This window comes from Oncorhynchus nerka, linkage group LG12, assembly GCF_034236695.1.
Source record: "Oncorhynchus nerka isolate Pitt River linkage group LG12, Oner_Uvic_2.0, whole genome shotgun sequence".
In the NCBI taxonomy this organism is placed as follows: Eukaryota; Metazoa; Chordata; class Actinopteri; order Salmoniformes; family Salmonidae; genus Oncorhynchus; species Oncorhynchus nerka.
This window is the reverse complement of record NC_088407.1, coordinates 17,500,382-17,506,781: the sequence shown is the minus strand read 5'-3', so window position 1 is coordinate 17,506,781 and position 6,400 is coordinate 17,500,382. Positions and strand designations below refer to the sequence as shown.

The following is a 6,400-nucleotide window of genomic DNA, read 5'->3' as shown; positions in this document are numbered from 1 at the left end:
GGGAAGGATCTAACATGTCCTCCCCTCCCAGTCCACAAGGTACTGAAGGCCCCTCGCCTGACGTCTCGAATCCAGGATGGATCGAAAGGAGTACGCCGGGGCCCCCTCGATGTCCAGAGGGGGCAGAGGAACCTCCCGCACCGCAGCTTTCTAAAATACGGGTTAATTCGGTAATCGGGGGGGAAGCTGTAACCTATAACATACCTCGTTCACTCTCCTCAGGACTTTAAATGGCCGCACAAACGGCGGACCCAGCTTCCGACAGGCTAGGTGGAGGGGCGGGTTCCGGGTCGAGATCCAGACCCGGTCCCCCGGTGCGAACACCGGGACCTCACTGCGGTGACGGTCTGCGCCAACTTTCTGGCGCAGCACGGCACGCCTAAGATGGACATGGGCGGTGTCCCATGTCTCCTCTGCGCACCGGAACCAGTCATCCACCGCAGGAGCTTCAGTCTGACTCTGATGCCAAGGAGCCAGAACCGGCTGATACCCCAACACACACTAGAAGGGAGAGAGGTTAGTGGAGGAGTGGCTGAGGCGCGGAGCGAGTTCTGGGCCATCTCTGCCCAGGGCTCGAACGCTGCACACTCCCACGGCCGGTCCTGGCAATAAGACCTCAGAAACCTACACACACCTCAGAAACTCTCTCCACCTGCTCGTTATTCTCTGGGTGAAAACCAGAGGTAAGGATGACCGAGACCTCCAGAAGTTCCATGAACGCCCTCCAGACCCTCAACGTGAACTGGGGACCCCGATCAGACACTATATTCTCAGGCACTCCGTAGTGCGTAAACAAGACGTGAGTAAACAAGGCCTCCGCAGTCTGTAGGGCCGTAGAGAGACCAGGCAGAGGGAGGAGATGGCAGGACTTAGAGAAATGATCCACAACGACTATGATCGTGTTTTTTTCCTGTGATGGGGGAAGATCGGTCAGGAAATTGATTGACAGGTGTGACCATGGCCACTGTGGAACGGGTAAGGGGTGTAGCTTACCTCTGGGAAGGTGCCTAGGAGCCTTACACTTGGGCACACACCGAACAGGAGGAAAGATAAACCCTCATGGGTCACCAGTACTTCCCGCTCAGACAGCACACCGTTCGACCGATACCTGGATGACCAGAGGAGGGTGACGTGTGGGCCCAATAGATCAGCCGGTCACGGACAGCAGACGGAACGTACAGACGCCCAGCAGGACACTGGAGGGGAGCGGGCTCTGTACTCAACGCCCGCTCAATGTCTGCGTCCAGCTCCCACACTACCGACGCCACTAGGCAGGAGGCCGGGAGTATGGGAGTGGGATCCATGGGCCGCTCCTCTGTGTCATACAGCCGGGACAGTGTGTCTGCCTTCACATTCTGGGAACCTGGTCTGTAAGAGAGGGGGAAAACAAAATGAGTGAAAAACATGGCCCACCTTGCCTGGCAAGGGTTCAGTCTCCTCCCGGGTGTACTCCAGATTGCGGTGGTCAGTCCAGATGAGAAAAGGGTGTTTAGCCCACTCAAGCCAATGTCTCCATGCCTTCAAAGCCTTGACAACAGCCAACAACTCCTGGTCCCCCACGTCATAGTTTCGCTCCGCCAGGCTGAGCTTCGGGCGAGAAGAAAGCACAGGGGCGGAGATTCGGTGGCGTACCCGAGCGCTGAGAGAGCACAGCTCCTATCCCAGCCTCGGACTCGTCCACCTCCACTATGCACACCAAAGAGCGATCCGGATGAGCCAGCACGGGAGCCGGGGTAAACAGTCCCTCAGGTTACTAAACGCCCTGTCCACCTCAGCTGTCCACTGAAAGCGCACCGGGCCCCCTCTTCAGCAGTGAGGTAATGGGAGCCGCTACCTGACCAAAACCTCGGATAAACCTCCGTAGTAGTTGGCAAACCCTAAGAACTGCTGCCCCTCTTTTACCGTGGTGGGAGTCGGCAAATTACACAAGGCTGAAATGCAGTCACTCTCCATCTCCAGGTGGAAATGCGGTACAGGTCATGCTCCAACAGTCGTCCAAGCACCTTGCGCACCAAGGACCCATGCTCGGCGCATGTAGCGGCCCTCAATATACACCACTACACCCTGCCCGTGCAGGTCCCTGAAAATCTTGTCTACAAAGGCTTGGAAGTCGGATGGAGCATTCATCAACCCGTACGAGGTACTCATAGTGCCCTGAGATGGTACTGAAAGCCGTCTTCCACTCGTCTCCCTCCCGGATATGCACCAGGTTATAAGCGCTCCTGAGATCTAGTTTGGTGAAGAAGCGCGCACTGTGCATTGACTCTATCACTGTGGCTATGAGAGGTAGCGGGTATCTATACCTCACAGTGATCTGATTCAGACCCCAATAGTCAATACACGGGCGCAGACCTCCCTTCTTCTTCACAAAAAAGAAACTCGATGAGGCGGGTGAAGTGGAGGACCGAATGTAGCCCTGACACAGGGATTCAGAGACATCTGTTTCCATAGCCTCCGTCTCCGCCTGTGAGAGGGGATACACATGATTCCTGGGAAGTGCAGCGTCAACCAGGAGATCTATCTCACAATGGCCCCGTCGATGAGTTGGAAATTGAGTCACCTTTTGTTTTAGAGAAGGCGAGAGCCAAATCGGCATATTCAGGGGGAATGCGCACGGTGGAGACCTGGTCTGGAAATCCCTAAACACTTACCTGAGCACTCTCGCGACCACCCTGTGAGAGGCCTCTGTGGTCAAGAAACAGTGGGGTTATGACAAGTTAACCAGGGTAGGCCCAGCACCACGGGAAACGCAGGAGAGTCAATAATAAAGAGACTCATTCTCACCATACCCAGAGGAGCGGTGACCTCCCCAATCAACCCTGACCCTAATGGTCGACTATCTAAGGCGTGGACGGGGAAGGGCACATCCATGGAAACGATGGGGATCCCTAAACTATGGGCAAATGATCTATCAATGAAATTCCCAGCCGCGCCTGAATCGTCGAGCGCCTTATGCTGGGAATGCGGGGAAAACAAACAAACAAAAACATGTGTGTAACAGAGGGCTCTGGGTGAGAATGGTGCCTTCTCACCTGGGGTGACGCCAGAGTGCCCTGCCTGCTGCCTCGAACCCTAGAGGAGCCAATACGGCACCGACCAGCAGTGTGACCTCCGACCAGCAGTGTGACCTGTGGTGCTGGGAAAAGGAATCAACAGAGCCCTCTCTGGACAGCCGCGGGTGACCAGCAGGTTATCCAGCCGAATGGACATGTCCACCAGCTGGTCGAGGGTAAGAGTGGTATCCCTGCAGGCCAACTCCCGACGGACATCCTTGCGCAGGCTGCGACGGTAGTGGTCGATGAGGGCCCTGTCGCTCCACCCCGCTCCGGCGGCCAAGGTCCGGAATTCCAGTGCGAACCCCTGGGTACTCCTCGTCCCCTGCCTCAGGTGGAACAGCCGTTCACCCGCAGCACTACCCTCAGGCGGGTGGTCGAAGATCGCCCGGAAGCGGGTGATTTCCGTGAAGTCATCCAACGCCGCATCTCCTTCTCACCACACAGCGTTGGCCCACTCCAGAGCTCTCGCCGAGAGGCACGGATGAGGGCGGACACCCTCTCCCTTCCCGAAGGAGCTGGATAAACGGTGCCCAGGTAGAGGTCCAGCTGTAGTAGGAAGCCTTGGCACCGTGCCGCCGTCCCATCATACTCTCTAATCGCTGTCTCTCCCATTGTCTGACAGATGCGGTCCATGGCGGTGCCAAGATGGTGAATCAACGCCGTGTGCTCCTCGACTCCGCTACCATAGGTACCTGCTCCTGCTGACTCCATAATGGGTGTGGTATTCTGTCAGGTATGCATAAATGGTTGTAAAGGAGTCAGGTGCCGAAGAGCACATATGGTGTAGCCAACGGAGCCTTTTATTTTGGCGAACCAAAAACACAGGGCAAAGTGAACACGAAATAACAATATGGGTTAACATAACCCAGCGCAACAGACTAACGTGCACAATACATGAAACAGAATAAATAATACCACACAAAGACATGAAGGAAACAGAGGGTTAAATACACAACACATGAGGGAAATGAGAACCAGGTGTGTGGGAAAACAAGACAAGACAAATGTAAAATGTAAAATGGATCGGCGATGGCTAGAAGACCGACGACGTTGACCGCCGAGCATCGCCCGAACAAGGAGAGGCATCGACGTCGGCAGAAGTCATGACAGACAAGCTATAGCTTACTGTATGTTTGGCGAGACAACAGAAATCAATCATTTTGTCATGCTTGTTTTCCATCAACTTCTCTACACTAAATTATTTTACAGAAGTGTTTTGACTACAGAAGTGGAATTTCCTCAAATTCAAACGGCAATTACATCATTAAAACATGTTTTAAATATCAATGGACAGTTTATTGTTTGGTGACTGTAGGAGACAGATAACATAACAGGTTACAGTCAGTTCTGAAGCGGATGCCAATAAGGTTTATGGCCCCCGTTGCATGAACGTGACACCCTATCTACCAGCCTGTGCCTGGTACAAGCCCTACCACGCACACACACAGGCACACACACACACACACCCACACACAACCACACACACACACACACACACACAGGCACACACACACACACCCACACATAACCACACACACACACACACACACACACACACTAGGTAATAAGTGTGTCATAGGTGTGATAATATGGTAATAATAAAAGCCTGGTAATATATTAATAAAACCATTGACGTAGATGGAAAGAGAGGTGTTCCTCTGATCCAAGGGTATTCATTATAGTGTTTTTATATTCATTTTTATTTATACATATTTTTTAATTATTTTAAAATATGTTGTTTTGTGGTGTATATTTCTATTTCGTTTTTCTATTGATACTTAGTGATAATGATGTACAAGCTAGGCCTATTTGAAACATCACCATCTCTTGGCCACATTGACCGTCCAGGTTCAGTAAACCCCTAAAAGCTTGAAAATGCATTTACATTTCTACCCAAAGTTTAGAAAAACTGAAAGTGAACACAATTAATGGTGTTTATTTTATTTTATTTCAGTTAGTTTTGGCGTCAAAGATAATAGTTTCAGTATAGTTATAGTTTTTTCAAACGTATTTGTTAATTATTGTATTTCTCTAAATTGTTTTTTGATGATTAGTTTTCATTTTCGTTTTCCTTGACTATAATAACCTTACTCTGATCTGATGATTTCAATACTATTTTCTTCATTGTAGAATAATAGTGAACACATCAATACTGAAATAACACATATTGAATCATGTAGTAACCAACAATTCAGATTCTTCAAAGTTGCCACCCTTTGCCTTGATGACAGGTTTGTACACTCTTGGCAACCAGCATCACCTGGAAATAAAAATTGGCAGATTGGCTGTACCAACCTGAGATGAGTCCCAAGATGCTTGTGTTGGTTGTGAGAGAGAGAGAGAGAGAGAGAGAGAGGAGAGAGCGAGAGAGAGACTTTGCATATACATTGTGTAAGGGGGTTAGGTTAAACCAGAGATAGTTAATCTATGTCAATGGTTCATGCACAGGCCAGAACACTATCTAATGTAATGAACGTTTATTCATAGCTCACTACTGCCACCTAAATACAGATTCGAACAAAATGGCGCATGATTCTCGTTGTGTAGGCTATATTGTGCCTGTGCACGCAGTGAGTGTACTGTGTATTTATGCGCGCTGTACCACAGGGCAATTTGTAAAAGTAGACAGGTACAAACAGATAGACGTACACGTAGCTACATCATTCCAACAGAACAGTTACTGGAAATAACAGTGTAACAAATTGTTCACTGACAGGTAAGACATTATTTTATATACAACTCCTACTCAATTATATCAGCAGCTGCGATGGCCGAGTGGTTAAGGCGTTGGACTTGAAATCCAATGGGATCTTCCCGCGCAGGTTCGAACCCTGCTCGCAGCGATTGTTGGTTAACATTTTGCGCAAGTAAAACAAACGCCTCATCGTGTAATTACACTTCGTTCGTATACATGGGTTCCTCTGTCTACAGCAGTTTATATGGGTATCTGCACCAGCTACTCAAATGAAGACGGTCCAACGAGAGAATATCAAAGTCAATTCACATTGATCACTCAAAAAATTCAGACAGGGACGTTGTGAAAACTCGAAGCGAAATTTAGTTAGTTCATGTGATTAACAGCTCACGTCCAAACTGTATTCCGAATAAATATATAACTTTGAATTTATTAACTTATTGGGTAGACTATATGTGATATTGCTAAACATATCCCGAGAACAAAATCACATACAGTTGTATTGTTTTAAAAGTAAAAGACTAGTCCAGGGCCATCAGTTTTGCAGTCCGCAGAAACAGTTGAGATATTTAAAAGATTTTGGGACATAGGCTACTGACTGGCTTTGCCTATTCCCTTCAGGATTTTTTAACCACAGTATTTTGAAACA

General features: G+C 49.3%; 1 non-coding gene across 1 annotated transcript; it reads left to right on the top strand.

Annotated features, from left to right (window-relative positions):
• Positions 1-5,817: 5,817 nt before the first annotated feature.
• Positions 5,818-5,899, top strand: trnas-uga (transfer RNA serine (anticodon UGA)). The gene has a single exon. It is a non-coding gene; the product is annotated as a tRNA-Ser (tRNA).
• Positions 5,900-6,400: the final 501 nt, after the last annotated feature.